This window comes from Cherax quadricarinatus, chromosome 51 (assembly GCF_038502225.1).
Source record: "Cherax quadricarinatus isolate ZL_2023a chromosome 51, ASM3850222v1, whole genome shotgun sequence".
Lineage (NCBI taxonomy): Eukaryota > Metazoa > Arthropoda > Malacostraca > Decapoda > Parastacidae > Cherax > Cherax quadricarinatus.
Genome location: NC_091342.1, coordinates 20,926,366 through 20,947,851, shown reverse-complemented (window position 1 = coordinate 20,947,851; position 21,486 = coordinate 20,926,366).

Genomic DNA, 21,486 nt, shown 5'->3' with positions numbered 1-21,486 from the left:
GTGATGATCCTTTTTAAATCACTTGTTCTCTCTAGGCCGGAATACAGCTGTACATTAACATCCTCATTCAAGGCAGGTGAAATTGCAGATCTAGAGAATGTACAGAGAACCTTTACTGCACGTATAAGTTCTATCAAACACCTTAACTACTGGGAATGCCTGGAAGCGCTTGACTTGTACTCATTGAAGCACAGGCGAGAGATATATATCATAATCTACACCTGGAAGATTCTGAAGGGACTACTAATATGCACACAGAAATCACTCCATACGAAAGCAAAAGACTTGGCAGACGATGCAACATACCCCCAGTGAAAAGTAGGGCGTCACTGGTACACTTAAGAGAAAACGCAATAAATGTCCAGGGCCCAAGACTCTTCATCAGCCTCCCACCAGCAATAAGGGGCATTACCAATAGATCTCAGGTTGTCTTCAAGAGGGAGCTGGACAGATACCTAAAGTCGGTGCCGGATCAGCCGGGCTGTGGGTCGTACGTTGGATTGTGTGCGGCCAGCAGTAACAAGCTCGTTGATCAGGCCCTGATCCACCGGGAGGCCTGGTCGTGAACCGGGCCGCAGGGGCGTTGATCCCCGGAATACCTTCCATGTAGACAGTTGTGGTGTTGGTGTGACCACCGTTGTGTTGGTGTGACTGCCGTTGTGTTGTTGGTGTTGAAGGTGTGCCGACTGTCGTGGTGTTGATGGTTTGTGGAAGGTAGTGAAACAGAGGCACTGTCCACCTGATGTTGTAGGTATACAAGAACACAAGAAAGAAGGAACGCTGCTGCAGGCCTACTTGCCCATGCGGGGCAGGTTCATGTCAATCCCCAGCTTAGACTAATGGCCCACCCAGTCAGGTCACCTCCACTTAAGGAAGGAGCACGGCATTTGACCCAGGAGCACCAGCTAGTCAGGTCAAACTCTAACCCACCCACGCCCACTCATGTATTTTTCTAACCTATTTCTAAAACTACACAACGTCTTTGCTTCTAAAACGGTACTCTGTTTCCATACCATTGCTTTCCTATACTCTTCCTGAATCTTGAATTTTTCCATCTTAAAACCATTGCTGCGAGTCCTGTCGAGGGTAGATATTTTTACCATGCTATTTATATCACCTTTATTCATTCTTGTTTTCCATTTATACACCTCAATCATATCCTACCCTAATTCTACGCCTTTCTAAAGAGTGCACATTCAGGGCTCTCAGCCTGTCCTCATAGGGAAGATTTCTGATACATGGGATCAACTTTGTCATCCTTCTCTCTACGTTTTCCAGTGCATTTATATCCTTTCTGCAATACGGTGACCAGAACTGTGCAGCATAATCTAAATGAGGCCTAACCAAGGATATGTAGAGTTGAACAACCTGAGGATTTCTGTTATTTATGCTTCTTGATATGAAGCCAAGGATTCTGTTAGCTTTATTGCGATCACTAATGCACTCTTATCTTGGTTTCAGGTTACTGCTAACCAGAACTCCTAAATCCTTTTTGCAATCAGTAATATTAAGATATACATTATTTAGCTTATATGTGGCATGGTTATTACCCCTTCCAACATTTAGAACTTTGCATTTGTCTATATTAAACTGCATCTGCCACTTCTCCGACCATTGCATCAGTCTATTCAAATCATCTTGGAGCACTGTAATATCCTCATTAGAATGAATTGGATGGCCTATTTGCAAATTTGCTTATGTCGCTATTTATTCCCTCATCTATGTCGTTTATGTAAATTGTGAATAACAACGGGCCCAACACTGACCCTTGTGGAACACCGCTTGTGATGTGCCCCCATTCTGATTTCTCCCCATTTATGCAAACTCTCTGCCGCCTATTTGTCAACCATGCCTCTACCCAGGAAAAAATTTGTCCTATGCCGTGTGCCTTAAGTTTCCTCAATAGCCTCTGATGTGGAACTCTATCGAAAGCCTTACTGAAGTCCATATACAGAATATCGTATTGAATACCATGATCTACCTCATGTACCATAGTGAAAAAAGTTATTAAATTCGTACGACAGGAACGCCTCTTTGTAAAACCGTGTTGAGATTCATCAATCAATTTATGCCTATCAAGATAGCTACGAATTGCCTAGACGATTATTGATTCCATACATTTTCCCACTATGGAAGTAAGGCTTACTGGTCTATAGTTTGAAGCTAAGGACCTGTCACCTGCCTTGTAAATGGATATTACATTTGCCATTTTCCACTTATCTGGCACTATGCCAGTTTCTAGTGATATGTTAAAAAGATTAGCCAAGGGTTTGTTAAGTTCCTCTTTACATTCCTTTAAAACTCTTGCAAACAATTCGTCAGGGCCTGGGAATTTGTTAGGTTTTAATTTCCCTATTTGTCTGAAGACCATGTCACTAGTTACCCCAATCGTGCATAGTTTATCATCCTGGTCTACATAATTTATTATTTCTGGAATTTCGCTAGTATCTTCCTGGGTAAAAACTGAGAGGAGGTAAGTATTAAAAATTTCACACATACCCTTATCACTGTCAGTGATCTGACCTGAGTTACTCTTATGTGGGTCTATCTTGTCCCTAATCTTACTTCTGTATACCTGAAAGAACCATTTTGGGTTAGTCTTCCAGTCTCTTGCGACTAGCCTCATAATCCCTTTTAGCTCTTTTTGTTCCCTTTTTTTTATTTCTCTCTCTAATTGAATATATTGATTTCTTAGCTGCCCTTCCCCTCTTTTGATACGCCTATATATTCCTCTCTTTTGACCAGTGAGATGTTTTGATCTATTGTTCATCCATTTGGGATCATTTTTGTTAGATCTAATTTCCCTATTCGGAACAAAAGTTGTCTGGGCAGCTAGAACTATGTTCTGGAAAACGTCATATTGGCAACCAGCACCACCAACCCGACCCATAGTCAGGTCATCCCAATTTAGCCCACCCAGGTAATTCTCAGTGCCATGAAATCGGCCAAGCGGAAGTCTGAGACAGAGACTTGATTGCAGTTATCTGGGTAATTCCATGATATATTGAAAAAAAGTGATTCGTGATTGCTTTCCCCCATGCTAATCATTAACCTCAAGATTATTGATTAGTGATTCTTTGTTGGCAAGAACCAAGTCAAGCAGGTTGGTTCCTCTAGTTGGTTCTGTCACAAACTGTTTTAAAAAGCAATCCTGAACCGCATCAAGAAAGTCGCTAGACTCAAGATTTCCTGTCACATTGTTCCAATCAGTTTGTCTAAAGTTAAAATCTCCCATTAACACAACATTTTCATATCTAGATGCTTTATGAATTTCGTCCCATAGCAGCTTAATGCGCACTCTATCAAGGTTTGGGGGCCTATAAATCACACCCAAAATTAACTTTTCACGACTCTCGTGAAACTGTAACAAATTCTGTGTCTGATGTTTCTAATCTTATATCTTCTCTAACACAAAAATTTAAATTATCTCTGCCATTCCACCACCCTTCCTGTTGACCGTATCAGTGTGTATGTTGCATTCAGAAGGCATTTCTCTATCTTTCAAGTTTAGCCAGATCTCGGTTATAGCAATAATATCTATATTACCTGCACTTGCAAGTAATCTTAGCTCATCTTATTTCTTAGACTCCTACTATTTGTATAGTGAACCTTAAGGGAGCTATTGTCTTTTAAATATACCCCTGAGGTATCCTGGTTATATCTGCTGTTCTCAGCCCTAGTACTGCAGCCTGATTGTTTCCCACAGACACCCATACCTCTATAACCTATCAGTTTCAAGTCCTAGACATGTCACCAATAACCCCTTCAATCGAACTGGCTAATGCAACCACTCCTGCCCCAGAGAGATGAACCCCATCCCTTGCATGCATATCACGTTTACCATAGAATGTCTCAGTTCCTGTATACCTGTCCCAGCCAACCTCAACCCTCTCCTTCCCCACCTCTCCTATGCCACTCTCTCTCCTACACATTTCCTCTTCCCTCATTTCTCCTTTTCTCTTCCCTCACTCATTCCTCCTCTTCTCTACGCTCCTTCATGCGTCCACCTCTTCCCTCTTCATGCGTCCTCCTCATCCTCCTCCCGTGTTGTTCGCTCTCACTTTAAGACGACGTAGGAGGAGGCTATAAATACCGGCCAGGAAGATACGAGCCGTTAGTGCTGATACAAGCCAGGCGTGGCTTTATCTTAGCGAATATAGCACTGTTATCATGTTTGCTTTAGTGTGACACCCCACCACTGTTGTAGTGTGTCCTAGCCTCCACCACTGTTGTATTGTGTCCTAGCTCCCGCCACAGTTGTATTGTGTCCTAGCCCCCACCACTGTTGTAGTGTGTCCTAGCCCCCACCACTGTTGTAGTATGTCCTAGCCTCCTCCAGTGTTGTAGTGTGTCCTAGCCCCCTCCAACGTTGTGTGTCCTAGCCCCCTCCACTGTTGTAGTGTGTCCTAGCCCCCACCACTGTTGTAGTATGTCCTAGCTCCCACCACTGTTGTAGTATGTCCTAGCCCCCTCCTGGTGGCCTGGTGGTTAACGCTCTCGCTTCACACGGTGAGGGCCTGGGTTCGATTCCCAGCCAGAGTAGAAACATTGGACGTGTTTCTTTCCACCTGTTGTCTATGTTCCCCATCAGTAAAATGGGTACCTGGGTGTTAGTCGACTGGTGTGGGTCGCATCCTGGGACACTGACCTAAGGAGGCCTGGTCACAGACCGGGCCGCGGGGGCGTTGACCCCCAGAACTCTCTCCAGGTAAACTCCAGGTAAATGTTGTGTGTCCTAGCCCCCTCCACTGTTGTAGTGTGTCCTAGCCCCCGCCACTGTTGTATTGTGTCCTAGCTCCCGCCACAGTTGTATTGTGTCCTAGTCCCCACCACTGTTGTAGTGTGTCCTAGCCCCCACCACTGTTGTAGTATGTCCTAGCCCCCTCCAGTGTTGTAGTGTGTCCTAGCCCCCACCACTGTCGTAGTGTGTCCTAGCCCCCACCACTGTTGCATTGTGTCCTGGCCCCCACCACTGTTGTAGTGTCCTGGTCACCACCACTGTTGCATTGTGTCCTAACCACCACCACTATTGTAGTGTGTCCTAGCCCCCACCACTGTTTTGGTGTGTCCTAGCCCCACCACTGTTGTGGTGTGTCCTAGCCCCATCACTATTGTAGTGTGTCCTAGCCACCACCACTGTTGCAGTGTGTCCTAGCCCCCACCACTGTTGTAGTGTGTCTTAGCCCCCACCAATATTGTAGTGTGTCCTAGCTCCCACCACTGTTGTAGTGTGTCCTAGCTCCCACCACTGTTGTAGTGTGTCCTAGCCACCACCACCACTGTTGTAGTGTGTCTTAGCCACCACCACCACTGTTGTAGTGTGTCCTAGCCACCACCACCACTGTTGTAGTGTGTCCTAGCCACCACCACTACTGTTGCAGTGTGTCCTAGCCACCACCACCACCACTGTTGCAGTGTGTCCTAGCCACCACCACTGTTGCAGTGTGTCCTAGCCCCCACCACTGTTGTAATGTGTCCTAGCCCCCACCACTGTTGTAGTGTGTCCTAGCCACCACCACCACTGTTGTAGTGTGTCCTAGCCACCACCACCACCACCACTGTTGTAGTGTGTCCTAGCCCCTACCACTTTTGTACGAGCCTGGCCTATGGCCGGGCTCAGAGAGTAGATAAACTCTCGAAACTCTTCAAAGGTATATCTTCAAACTCTTCAAAGGTATAGTGTGTCCTAGCCGTTACCACTGTTGTAGTGTGACCTAGCCCCCGCCACCGTTGTAGTGTGTCCTAGCCTCCGCCACTGTTGTAATGTATCTTGGCCCCCACCACTCTTTTAGTGTGTCCTGGGCACCACCACTGCTGTAGTGTGTCCTGGCCCCCACCACTGTTGTAGTGTGTCCTAGCCCCCACCACTGCTGTAGTGTGCCCTAGCCCCCACCACTGCTGTAGTGTGTCCTAGCCCCCTCCACTGTTGTAGCGTGTCCTAGCCCCCGCCACTGTTGTAGTGTGTCCTAGCCCCCACCACTGCTGTAGTGTGTCCTAGCCCCCAACACTGCTGTAGTGTGTCCTAGCCCCCGCCACTGTTGTAGTGTGTCCTAGCCCCCGCCACTGTTTTAGTGTGTCCTAGCTCCCGCCACTGTTGTAGTGTGTCCTAGCCCCCACCACTGTTGTAGTGTGTCCTAGCCCCCACCACTGCTGTAGTGTGTCCTAGCCCCCGCCACTGTTGTTGTATGTCCTAGCCCCCACCACTGTTATAGTGTCTCCTGGCCCCCACCACTGTTGTAGTGTGTCCTCGTCGCCAGTTTTAAGCCTCACTTGGCTTCCTGCCTCAACCTGGATCGAAGTAGAAGCCCTCCCCCCGGGCCGCCCCCCCCCCTCTCTCTCTCTCTCTCTCTCTCTCTCTCTCTCTCTCTCTCTCTCTCTCTCTCTCTCTCTCTCTCTCTCTCTCTCTCTCTCTCTCTCTCTCTCTCTCTCTCTCTCTGAGTGAAGTTCTTGTTAACAGGTTATTGCCTGACATAACTTGAATTTAGAGAGAATTATGAATGGCTAATTTGTATAATACATAGGAGGCATAAGACTTAACCTGCTACAATGGATGATTTTTTGTCAATATTATGTGGCCAATAATAAAAGGAAAACATCAGTGTGGTGCCATGAATGTATTTGCCCTACTAAGGTTCTAATTGGTAAATAAATAACTCATCAAAGGGGGAAAAATTAATTCATGAATGATTGTGTATCCTGCAAAGTTGTTATGCAAAATAAATAAAATAATTGTCTTTACAAGAAGATTCAGATTATTTATAAATGACCTGAAAAAATAGATAATGGAATTTACGTAGGCGAAAATGATCTATTATAATCTGCAACTGGAAGATTCTGGATGGAGTGATCCCAAATCTGCAGTGACATAACTATATACGAACGCTATACGTTGGCAGATGGTGCAAGATATCTCCGGTGAAAAGCAGGGAAGTGACAAGTACACTGAGAGACAACTCAGTAAGTGTAATAGGATCACGACTCTTCAGCGCCCTTCATGCATAAGAAGGATTACCAACAGACCCCTGACTCTCTTCAAGGGAAAACCCGACAAATTCCTCATATGAATTTCTGATCAGCCGCCAGACTGCGGGCGACGGGTACCAACGGTCTGATCGATCAGGCCAGCAACCAGGAGCCTGGTTGGGGACCGAACCGCGGGTGCGGTAACCTCCAGTGGCGACTACAGGTAATAAGTGTAATAGAAATAGGTGAAAGTTCAAATAAGATGCATGAACAACACATATTTAATTAGAAAACTTAGAAAGGAAGAGATTTGGAAGTAATTCCAGACAAGAGTCCAGCACTGAATAAAGTAAGAAACACACAAGTTGTACTTGCAAACTTCAGAGTAAAATACCTGCACGGTCAGCTGCTGAAAATTCCAAAAATAAATTAGATTATAATAGAATATGCATTTGTTATCAGGTGTTCTCGTCCTTCCATAATGTATATTAAAAAAATCAGATATAATACAAAATGACTTTCAACATTAAGAATTAAAAAAAAAACTGAAGCCTCTGAAAATACTTTTGTTGGTATATAGGGAGAGAGAGAGAAATTATAATCATATATAAAGTCATTGAAAGAGAGGAGGAGACAATAAATCAAGATATCGTAACACCATCAGCAGGGATACGAAGAAACAATTCTAAACTAAGAAAAAAAGTAGAGTGGAGGCTCCTGGTAAGAGATCCAAGATGAGGTAATGTATACAGCACTACAGTAATGTATACAGCACTACAGTAATGTATACAGCACTACAGTAATGTATACAGCACTACAGTAATGTATACAGCACTACAGTAATGTATACAGCACTACAGTAATGTATACAGCACTACAGTAATGTATACAGTAATATACAACACTACAGTAATATACAACACTACAGTAATATACAACACTACAGTAATATACAACACTACAGTAATATACAACACTACAGTAATATACAACACTACAGTAATATACAACAGTAATATACAACACTACAGTAATATACAACACTACAGTAATATACAACAGTAATATACAACACTACAGTAATATACAACACTACAGTAATATACAACACTACAGTAATATACAACACTACAGTAATATACAACACTACAGTAATATACAACACTACAGTAATATACAACACTACAGTAATATACAACACTACAGTAATGTATACAGCACTACAGTAATGTATACAGTAATGTATACAGCACTACAGTAATGTATACGGTAATGTATACAGCACTACAGTAATGTATACAGCACTACAGTAATGTATACAGCACTACAGTAATGTATACAGCACTACAGTAATGTATACGGTACTACAGTAATGTATACGGTACTACAGTAATGTATACAGCACTACAGTAATGTATACGGTACTACAGTAATGTATACGGTACTACAGTAATGTATACGGCACTACAGTAATGTATACGGTACTACAGTAATGTATACAGCACTACAGTAATGTATACGGTACTACAGTAATGTATGCATCACTACAGTAATGTATACGGTACTACAGTAATGTATACGGTACTACAGTAATGTATGCATCACTACAGTAATGTATACGGTACTACAGTAATGTATACGGTACTACAGTAATGTATGCATCACTACAGTAATGTATACAGTACTACAGTAATGTATGCATCACTACAGTAATGTATACGGTACTACAGTAATGTATGCATCACTACAGTAATGTATACGGTACTACAGTAATGTATGCATCACTACAGTAATGTATACGGTACTACAGTAATGTATGCATCACTACAGTAATGTATACGGTACTACAGTAATGTATGCATCACTACAGTAATGTATACGGTACTACAGTAATGTATGCATCACTACAGTAATGTATACGGTACTACAGTAATGTATACGGTACTACAATAATGTATACGGTACTACAGTAATGTATGCATCACTACAGTAATGTATACAGTACTACAGTAATGTATGCATCACTACAGTAATGTATACAGTACTACAGTAATGTATGCATCACTACAGTAATGTATACGGTACTACAGTAATGTATGCATCACTACAGTAATGTATACGGCACTACAGTAATATATACAGCACTACAGTAATGTAGTGCTGTATACATTTCTGTACATTGGAAACTTGACCAGTTGATATAAAAACCTAAATAAATATAGCAGTACTGAGAAGAGGCAGGTTATATATATATTAGTTTGTATCCTCCTGAGTATTAATTAAGCGAGACATAACTGTGACTCCCTTTCACAGACAGTTCATCATGCATTTTATTCTTTTCAGTTGTCAGCTTCTCTCTGCCTCTGATGAAAATAGACTTTTTTTTTTTGTCTTATATCCAAATTTATTTCTCTTTTCCTTATATGTGAGCGCTTTCGTTATTCCAGCTATTTGTAACGACTGACTTTGCTTTAGTCAACCTTTCTTTGTAGTCTGATGTGTGAATTAATTTATACTAGCAAGTGACTCGTCCATTTTTAAATTTACAGTTTTTCACTGAAAGTCCCGTTCATAGTGAGGTACTGACATTGTCATAGTTACTTTTGCTAACCCTTGACGTTGAAGTTTGCTTTATCCAAATTTTTATGTTCGATGTTCAGACATAACATATATGCTCACCTACGAGGTGTTTCTTCTAGCCTTGCAGCCTGCCCTGAGGTCGGGTTTTCTTGTTGGTTGCATGATCTTCTGTGCTATTGTTAGCGGGTCGCTGACACAACCTTCATAGTATGGCAGGTCTGGCACCTTTGTTCTAGCAATATTTCTGATATATGCAGGTAACAGGTTGAATAATCTTGGACCACGGTTGCTAACACTATATTCTGATTAGCCTGTTGCACCCGTACTTTTCACTGTTTTTATTTTACATTTCCTGCCATATCACTCCAGTAAGTTATAGTAGGGTTCAGATTTTGAATCTGACTCTTAGGTATCTTTCATGTGTGTGTTATCAAGTATCGCCTTCGTCAAAGAGTAAATTCCAAGTGCTCTGAGTCATTCTTGGTAATTTAGAGGTATTATTAGTTGTGCGGCGGTAAAACGATCGTTGTATGTTTTCAAGCTTTATCTCTCCTGCCTGGAAAGTATTTGTAAACTCACACTAATATTAGAGACGTGTGAGTACACCTTATTTGAAATTTTGAATAGTGCCATCTTTATTTGCTTGATATTTTTTGTTTTGAAGGTTCTTAATATCGGCTTTGTTATTTATCTGATATTTGCTGCATTTACCTCATCGTGTTCTCTAAATGATAATTCCTCTGGCATTAGTCCTAAGTCTTTTTACACATTTCTTTTGTTGTAAGTGATGGTCTGCCTGCATTTTTGCACCTTGTGCTCGTTTTGAGTTGTTCATTCTTTCCGTATTTAATCAGTGGGAAGTTGTTACAATTGAATATCATATTTTTCTTTTCTCACAGTGTTGATGTCTGTTAGTATTTTTTCTGTCTACTGAAACTATTTTTATGGATATTTGAGCATCTTATGCAAGGTATGATACCAAACATTTTCTGCTTTATCTAGATACATTACTGTTAGTATATGATGAAATTGTTATCTACGAAATTAATATCTATATATAACTATTTGGATACTGAGGCCTTACATAGGCCCATTTAACCCTTTGTAATGATTTTGGCTTAACGATAAGCTGCCAGTGTATGAAAAACCCTTATCACAATGTTACCTTAAGTATTCATGTATAATACTTGTTAATGTTACCAGATTGAGACTACAATAATTACCGAGAAACCTAGAATTTTTCTTGGTGCCTCTGTGTCTGTACTTACCTTACATTTCTTGTAGGGGTCAATTCATATGTTATGGTCGTACATTAAGTGCGCGATGATGTTTATTGGTACTGGCGAGGCTTGGGTAAGACAATGGTGCTCACGTCACTGTCAGGACACAGTAGTGACCTGGGCACCAATTTCTGGAATTTTGTCGCAGCATTGTTATCCCTTCAATATTAGTATATATCTTTCTCTGTGACTTGTAAATGGTGAAAGTTGAATTGAAACGTCGTCATAAGTTTCTATATGCGGGTTATTTGTGTACCTTTCTTTTATATTATACTTATATAAGTTACCTGATCAATAATAAGTGTAACCCTTATGTTCAACAAATAGGCTTAATTTAATGCTAGTCTCAATATCTCATTTAACCTGATTCTCAAACTTCCCTCGTATTTATTGTTTGTATTACACCATGTTCATGACCGGTTGGGAGGAGCTGTAACTCCCTTTAAGTCATATATATATATATATATATATATATATATATATATATATATATATATATATATATATATATATATATATATATATATATATATATATATATATCTTATTTGATAAATTAGACACATGTACAACACTTAGGTATCTTTAATGAGCAAACGTTTCGTCACACAGTGGCTTCCTCAGTCCATACAAAGGAGAATGGTGAAGAACAGTCTTTTGTATGGACTGATGAAGCCACTGTGTGGCGAAACGTTTCCTCATTAAAGATACCCAAGTGTTGCACGTGTGTCTAATTTATCAACTTGTCGGTTCTATGAACCATTCATCTACATTTTTTTATTACATTTTAAAAATATACGATAAAAGTGTAGTCATTTAATTATGGAAGCTGGATCCTCTACGAGAGGCTTGACCTGACGTGACCTCCCAGAGGGAAGTCACCGGTGTGACCACCCGGCCACGGTTGCTGGTCATACCTACAAAAACACTTTAGAGGAAGACTTAATATCTCATCTCGTTGTCTCATTCTCATGCCAGAGTTGAACACACATCACAGTACAAATGACATGTTTTCTCTGAACATGTCCCACCTAACAAGATTATATTATTATTATTATTATATATATATATATATATATATATATATATATATATATATATATATATTGTCCTGTCTAAGGGCAGTGTCTGGCGTAAATATTATGCAGAAAATTCGGAGTGTGGAAATTATGAGAAGGTGTGGAGTTAATAAAAGTATTAGTCAGAGGGCTGAAGATGGGTTGTTGAGGTGGTTTGGTCATTTAGAGAGAATGGATCAAAGTAGAATGACATGGAGAGCATTTAAATCTGTAGGAGAAGGAAGGCGGGGTAGGGGTCGTCCTCGAAAAGGTTGGAAGGAAGGGGTAAGGGAGGTTTTGTGGGCGAGGGCTTGGACTTCCAGCAGGCGTGCATGAGCGTGTTCGATAGGAGTGAATGGAGACGAATGGTATTTTTTGACCTGACGATCTGTTGGAGTGTGAGCAGGGTAATATTTAGTGAAGGGATTCAGGGAAACCGGTTATTTTTATATAGCCGGACTTGAGTCCTGGAAATGGGAAGTACAATGCCTGCACTCTAAAGGAGGGTTTCGAGATATTGGCAGTTTGGAGGGATATGTTGTGTATCTTTATACGTATATGCTTCTAAACTGTTGTGTTCTAAGCACCTCTGCAAAAACACTGATTATGTGTGAGTGAGGTGAAAGTGTTGAATGATGAATGTATTTTCTTTTTGGGGATTTTCTTTCTTTTTGGGTCACCCTGCCTCTGTGGGAGACGGCCGACTTGTTGAAATATATATATATATATATATATATATATATATATATATATATATATATATATATATATAAAATTAGGTTTAAAACTAATTTTAGTTCTCTTTTTGTTTCAGGTATGTGAGAGTGATGGTAGCCGAGGTGTGGTAAGTGAGGAATGTAGTCACTAGGTGAACACGTGAGGTGTGAGCAAGCACAGTTATGACGTTAGTAAATCAATGGTGGTCAAGGTTGTGCTGGAGCTGCTGTTGGTGGTGGTGTTAAAGGTATAACTAATAGTAGTAGTGGTGCAGGTAGAGGTGATAGTGGTAGATGTTATGATAATGTAGATAATACTGGTGGTAGAGGTGTAACCAGTAGTAGTAGTGTTGGTTACTTCCCTGCTGTCCCTCATGCTTCCTCTCTCCATTCTGCCCTTGCCCCTACTGTCCCACAGCTTATTACCTCTGACCATCATACAGGACAAAGTTAAAACACACTTCACTCTTACTAGAGGTTTCCGTGTATAGCCTCATAGAGCCAAAACATTACAATTTGGCCTACATTATCAGCATTCACTGCTCGTTCTAGATACTTTAAACCCAATCATCGCCCGGCTTTCCGTTGTACGATTTTTCACGAGATATTTCTTTTTTACATATTAGAAATGCTCCACATGTCGATTTCTTTTGGTTCGTTATTGACAAACCAGGAGGAAGGCTGTTAGTTGTTTAGCTGCTTCAGAGTGGAACTAACTCACAACTAGCGTCATTGAAGAGAACTTTGAGTAGCTATTATTAAATATAGATTGAGTAAATGTGGTTGGGTGTGAGTTAAACCTATCTAGCAAGGGTCAGTGGGTCCATGCCAGTAGTATGTGGATATTCACAGCTTTCTAATTTGCGTAACTGCAATGTATCCGATTATCGTTAAAATAATGAATTAAACTAGGAAGTAATGTTCGTACCACTCTGACCGTCAGGGAGGTACAATTCTAGTGTGTGTGTGTGTGTGTGTGTGTGTGTGTGTGTGTGTGTGTGTGTGTACTCATCTAATTGTACTCACCTAATTGTGGTTGCAGGGGTCGAGACTCAGCTCCTGGTCCCGCCTCTTCACTGATCGCTACTAGGTCCTCTCTGCTTCCTGAGCTTTGTCATACTTCGTCTTAAAGCTGTGTATGGTTCCTGCCTCCACTACATCACTTGCTAGGTTATTCCACTTCCTGACGACTCTATGACTGAAGAAATACTTCCTAACATCCCTGTGACTCGTCTGAGTCTTCAGCTTCCAATTGTGACCCCTTGTTTCTGTGTCCCCTCTCTGGAACATCCTGTCTCTGTCCACCTTATCTATTCCACGCAGTATTTTGTATGTTATTATCATGTCTCCCCTGACCCTCCTGTCCTCTAGTGTCGTCAGTCCGATTTCCCTCAATCTTTCATCGTAGGACATTCCTCTGAGCTCTGGAACTAGCCTTATTGCAAACCTTTGTACTTTCTCTAACTTCTTGACGTGCTTGACCAGGTGGGGGTTCCAAACTGGTGCTGCATACTCCAGCATGGGCCTGACGTACACAGTGTACAGTGTCTTGAACGATTCCTTACCAAGGTATCGGAACGCTATTCTCAGGTTTGCTAGGCGACCATATGCTGCAGCAGTTATCTGGTTGTGTGCCTCCGGAGATGTGCTCGGTGTTATGGTCACCCCAAGATCTTTCTCTTTGAGGTTTGCAGTCTTTGTCCACGTAGCCTATACTCTGTCTGCAGTTTTCTTTGCCCTTCCCCAATCTTCATGACATTGCATTTGGCAGGGTTGAATTCGAGAAGCCAGTTGCTGGACCACATGACCAGTCTGTCCAGGTCTCTTTGTAGTCCTGCCTGATCCTCATCTGATTTAATTCTTCTCATTAACTTCACATCATCTGCGAACAGGGACACTTCAGTCTCTCCCTTCCATCATGTCATTCACATATATCAAAAATAACACTGGTCCTAGTACTAACCCCTGTGGGTCCCCGCTCATCACAGGTGCCCACTGTGATACCTCTTCATGTACCATGACTCGTTGTTGCCTTCCTGTCAGGTATTCTCTGATCTATTGCAGTGCCCTTCCTGTTATACGTGCCTGATCCTCCAGCTTCTGCACTAATCTCTTGTGAGGGACTGTGCCGAAGGCCTTCCTGCAGTCCAGGAAAATGCAGTCAACCCACCCCTCTCTCTCGTGTCTTACTTCTGTTACCTTGTCATAAAACTCCAGAAGGTTTGTGACACAGGATTTGCCTTCCATGAATCCATGCTGGTTGTCGTTTATGATCTTGTTCCATTCCAGGTGCTCCACAACTCTCCTGAAAATCTTCTCCATGACTTTGCATACTATACACGTCAGAGACACTGATCTGTAGTTTAGTGCCTCGTTTCTGTCTCCTTTCTTAAAAACGGGGACTACATTTGCTGTCTTCCATACCTCAGGTAGTTGCCCAGTTTAAGGAAGTATTTACAGTAGAGACAGGAAGGGCTCTGGGAAGAGAGCACATAGGGAAACATCAACAGGGAATATACCAACAAGGTTGGATGACATACAAACAACGGAGGAGGAGGAGGTGCAGAAGCTGCTAAGTGACCTTGATACACCTCGTGGGTCCTTAGAGAAGGTGCAGAGACGCTGTGCGTGCCACTATCCACAATCTTCAATACATCCCTTTAAGGGAGCGGTCAGGTTCAATCTCCTGTTGAGCTTCTCACATACCTCGTGATCGTTTCTTGTGAGTTCCCCACCTTCTGTCCTCAGCTTCATCACCTGGTCTTTGACTCTTCTCTTCCTCCTGATGTGGCTATACAGCATTTTCGGGTCAGACTTGACTTTCGATGTTATGTTATTTTCATACTGTCGCTGGGCCTCCTTACCTGTGCATACTCGTTCCTGGCTCTTCGACTAATCTGTCTGCGTGCGTGTGTGCGCGCTCGCGCGTTTATACTGTGGAGAGGTGGAAGAATGTGTATACAGTATGAGAGAATGTATGGGGGTTATGTTGGATACCTGAGTGGGTGCCCGAGATTCACGCTTGCTTGTTAACACAACACTAGACGATATCTTGTAGAGTCGCTCACCCCTCTCTTTCCTCCTCCCCACCCATACCTTCCTTCGTCCACCCAACACACCCACACTTCACTCCCTTCACCACACCTACTAATACACTTTGTGAATAAATGTAAGGATGACGTAGAAATATGTGGGTGAGAGTGTTGGTGTAAGGTGGTAAATATAATAACAGTAAGCTGATGTCATTAAAATTATGGGTGGGACTTGACTCTCTACTAATATCCAGATATACTCCTGTTAACCCCTTTTAGGTAGTTCCTAGGCCTTTTGTGTATCTATATGCTCTTGCGTTACCCTCCACATTATTGATAAGGGGTACACAATAAACTAGCCGCTTCAGCTGCAAAATCTAAGATCTGTCATATATTGGCGTAGAGGTATAGTGTAAAGGGACAGCCTAGGGACTTGATATGCGCCTTACCAATTCATCTTAACGTAAGGCAACTGGATCAATACCTCCGCTAACTGCCACATCAACCAGGCTGTGATAGATATGTGCGGCAGTAGCAACAGCCCATTCACTCAGCCCCAGGCCCAGACACGTGGAATCCCGTGTGCATTAAGAACTGCAAGAAACCTCTTTCGCGTGCCTTAAGTATGCTGTGGAGAGGGAGCATAGACACGGATGAGAAACCACACTCACTAAATACAAAGGATATAGCCCCACTCCATAAAGGTAGCAGCAAAGCAATAGCTAATAATTATATACCAATAGTTCTAACGCCCCACATCATACAAAAATATTTGACAGAGTTCTAAGAAGCACGATCGCAAATAACTTGGATTCCCAACAGTAGCACAATCTGGGGCAACATGGGTTTAAAACAGGTTGATCCTGCCTCTCGCAACTAATGGATCACTTAATATGATATGGTCTTGGATACCCAGACTTTGCAAAAACCTTTGACAGGTGCGATCATGGTGAAATAGCGCACAAAATGCCTTCTAAAGAGATAACTGGCAAAGTGGTCGGATGGATCTTCAATTTTCTAACGAATCAAACACAAAAATTAGTTGTAAACAGAGTTAAGTGGAGGCTGCGACAGTGGAAAAACTCTGTTCCATAAGGCACAGTGCTCGCCCTCATGCTTTTCCTCATCATATCAGACAGATGTAAACCATAGCACTGTGTCATTCTTTGCAGACGCTACTAGAAACTGCATGAGACTGTCATCCATCAAGGACACGGTAAATCTCCTAGATATAAACCAAAGTTTTCCTATGGGCAACAGAAGACAATATGATGACCAGTGAGGACAAATTCAACTACTCCGTTATGGAAAACTGGAGGAAATAATAGCTAGAACTGAGTACTACAAACTCTAATCACACAATAGAGCGGAAAAAATAGTGTTAACGTCAGAGGATCTCACCTTCAAGGGTCACAACAATGTCACTGTCACATTTGTGAGGAAAATGATAGGATGGATAATGAGAACCTTCAAGACAAGGGATGCCAAGTCATGGATGCTGGATAATGAGAACCTTCAAGACAAGGGATGCCAAGTCATGGATGATCCTTTTTAAATCACTTGTTCTCTCCAGGCTGGAATACTGCTGTACACACAGCTCCATTCAAGGCAGGTGAAGTCGCAGATATAGTGTACAGAGAACCTTTATCATAATCTACGCTTGAAAAATCATAAGAGGAATTTGTTCCAAATCTGCACACACAAATCACTTCCTACGAAAGGAAAAGACTGGGCAGACGGTGCAACATACCCTTAATGAAAAGTAGGGGGCACCATTAGCACACTAGATGTCCGGGGCCCAAGACTGTTCGACAGCCTCTCACCAGACATAAGGGAAATTACCAATAGATCTCTGGCTGCCTTCAAGAGGGAGCTGTACAGATACCTAAGTCAGTAGCCGATCAATAAATAACAAAAAAAGGCACAATACCGTGGCTGGAACGATACACAAATAACCCGTACATAGAAGAGAGAAGCTTACGACGACTTTGTAAATGGTCCAAATCGGACCGAAACGTCGTCTTAAGCTTCTCTCTTCTATGTGCGGGTTATTTGTGTACAGTAGCCGATCAGCTGGGCTGTGGTTCGTACGCTGGACTAAATGCGACCAGCAGTAACAGCTTGCTGATTAGGCCCTGATCCACTGGGAGGTCTGGTCAAGGACTGGACCGCAGGGGCGTTGACCCCCAAAACACCCTGCAGGTAGACACCGGGTAGGTAGCCTGGTTAAAAATGCAGTCAACAGAGCTGTTGGCCTTACCAGTGTAACAAAAGTTTACCTTACTACAATATTACCAGAAGACTTTAACAATAATTGCCATGCTGTAACGTTATTACAGTTCTCTCGCTAGCTCGCTCGCTCGCTCACTTCAGGGGATCATTGTGGTCTCAGTTGGCAGCGCACTAAAATTACTGAGTATGTGTGGTTCGATCCCCGGATCGGGTGGAAATATTGAGTATGTTTCCTAACACATGTTACCCCTATTCACCTAGCAGTAAGTAGGTACCTGGATGTTAGTCTACTGATGTGGGTCGCATCCTTGGACGTGGTCGTACATCTAAGAACTGGGCTTTGAAATGAGTTGAGGTAGGATAACAACTTTTAGCCTGTAAAATTGGTCAGGGAAGTAAAAATATCAGACCATATCACGGGGATAGAACCCGCTATCAGAGAGTCATAAAACTCCAGACCTACGTGCTAACCACTGGGCCAGCTGGCTACAAACAAGATTCGTGGTATGGTTTGTTTGCAATCGTGCCATTGCGATTTCGTGAGTCATGATGACGTCTTTGAGGGGATTTGAGCTAGAGCTAGTTATGGCCAAGCTGGCGGGAGATTCGTCTGTGAAAACTTGCATTTGTGGTCACAGTGGTGCCTGTGCTAACCTTCCTATGGTGTATAAATATACCAAGTTGGACGAATCTTGTAGCCAGCTAACCCAGTGGCTAGCGAGTCGGTCTGGAGTTTTATCACTCTGATCGAGGGTTCTAACCCTGCCCGTGGTATGGTTTGTTTGCAATCGTGTAATTACGATTTCGTGAGTTAAAAATATCAGAGCTGAAACAAATACAGAGATCGTTTACGGCTCGCATAGAGCCAGTAAAACATGTAAATTACTGGGAACGCCTGGGTCTTAAATATGTACTCACTGGAGAGGAAGAGAGAGAGAGAGAGAGAGAGAGAGAAAGAGAGATTCATAATGTACATACCTTGACAGTATTGGAGAGGAGGAGAGAGAGAGAGAGATACATAATATACATACCTTGAAAATACTTGAGGGCTTTGTCCCAAATTTCCACTCTGCCATAACATACTGGAGCGAGAGATATGGAAGTTCAGAAAAAAACAATGAAAAGCAGGGGTGCGCTGGGCATAATAAGGGAGCACTGTATCAACGTCCGTGGCCCCACACTGTTCAACATCCTACGAGAAGATAACATAAACACTGCTGGCACAAGTGCAGAAGTCTTAAAGAGGAAACCGGGCAAGTATCTTCACCAGGTGCCAGATCACCCAGGCTGTGATGGATATGTAGGTCAGCGGGCTACCAGCAACAACTACCTGGTTCACCAGGGAAACACCAGTTGAGCCAGGCCCATGGCCGGACTCTGGGAGTAGAAAGACTCAAAACTCAAAGGTAAAGGTATAAGAATTATTATGGAATACAGGAAAACAAAGTTGTAAGTGTATACTGGACATAAAGAAGATTTTAAGATTCACTCTTCATTTCACGTGTTCGTGAAATAGACGAAAATCAGTAATCCAATCAGAGTATAAAATGTTTAAAAAGGTTTCTTTTATCACTAAACATTAGTACTTTCCTAGGTACATGATGTACATCACAAATCATGGAGAGCTCCTACTGGGCTCCATGGAATGGAGTGTTTACCTACCTGGAATCTATTTTGTGGCTACTGCCCCCGCGACCAGGTCTCAAACCAGGGATCCGTGTGGTTTCTTAAGGAACACATCTTGCTAATGCACATTGTGAAGATGTTACCTTGGAGATATGGCAACATCTGGCATCCCTCAGTTCCCAGGGAAATGTGAGTGCATTCCTGGCGCCTCGTGCTCACCTGGGGAGGTCCAGGACTCGTTAGCAGAAAGTAAAAATAATCATTCTTTACACCATCATCACCACCATCTTCCACACTATCATCCACAAAATTACTTAAACACCACCACCACCACCACCACCACCACCACTTTCATACCCAAGGGTGGCAATGAGCCTTGTCATAACTCTTCGCTAGTCCACTTAATTCACTTACCATATCTGAGAGGTGCGAGTGAACTTTCCCTCCCCCGCCTCGGTAGAAAACTTAACTACCTCTTATTACTTGGGAGTTCTAGTGAACTTCTTCACTCTTAGGCCACTTATTAGCCACTTGTTAATTAACACTTAATCTACTGGTTGTTGCGAAGCTTTCTCTTCACCAGTAGCACTTAATCTACTGCCACTTTCTCTCGCCCACTTAAATACGTATAAAATATAATCAAAGTGGGTATTACTGAGGCTATTTCTCACACTACCACCATCTATTAACCACTTCTACCGACAATTTTACGCTAACACCAGCTATTTAACCACTACCACCATCTATAACACTACCACCAGCTATTTAACCACCACTACCACCAGCTTTTTAACCACCACTGCCGAAATTTGTCACACTAACACCATCTATTAAGCCCCCATCCACCTCACACAAGCACCAATACATCCTTCACCACCTTCATTTCTTACACTACCATGCCTTACGCCACTACCATGCCTCACTCCACTACCATGCCTCACTCCACTACCATGCCTCACTCCACTACCATGCCTCACTCCACTACCATGCCTCACTCCACCACCGACCATCCAGCCTCCCTGCCACCCCAGACAACCTCACCTGCCACTGCTATTTACCCACAGGAACAGCTGCTTCACCAAGCTTTTTTTTTTTTTTTTTTTACAGAACTTCTTTACGTTTTAACACACCTAAGTAAAATAAAATATTTAAAAAATGCTACTACTCTTCTCTCCTCCTCCTACTACTACTACTATAATAATAAATAATATAATAATAATAATAATAGTTGACTATTGAATCATATTGCTGACAAAACATTTAAGTGAAAGAATTTTGCACGTGGTTCGTTGTTGCAGGTGTGTGTGTGTGTACTCAATTGTGGTTGCAGGGGTTGATTCATAGTGTGTGTGTACTCACCTAATTGTGGTTGCAGGGTTTGATTCATAGCGTGTGTGTGTGTGTGTGTGTTACCATTTTGTGTGTGTGTGTGTTACCATTTTGTGTGTGTGTGTGTACTCAACTAATTGTGGTTGCAGGGGTTGATTCATAGTGTGTGTGTGTGTGTTACCATTTTGTGTGTGTGTGTGTACTCAACTAATTGTGGTTGCAGGGGTTGATTCATAGCGTGTGTGTGTGTGTTACCATTTTGTGTGTGTGTGTGTTACCATTTTGTGTGTGTGTGTGTACTCAACTAATTGTGGTTGCAGGGTTTGATTCATAGCGTGTGTGTGTGTGTGTTACCATTTTGTGTGTGTGTGTGTACTCAACTAATTGTGGTTGCAGGGGTTGATTCATAGCGTGTGTGTGTGGGGGGGGGGGCATTACCGCATGTGTAAATAAACTCCAGGGCAGAGGAAATGATGGTTTGTAGGTGTACTGATGTGAGATGACAAGTGCGTGGCCTGGGGGATATGTGCGACTTAAGATAGGAGGAGGGAGAAATGCGAGTGACATGTGTGACCTAGTAAGAGTGGAAGGCGACAGATAGATCCGATCGTATTATGGGAGGGAGAGAGAGAGAGAGAGAGAGAGAGAGAGAGAGAGAGAGAGAGAGAGA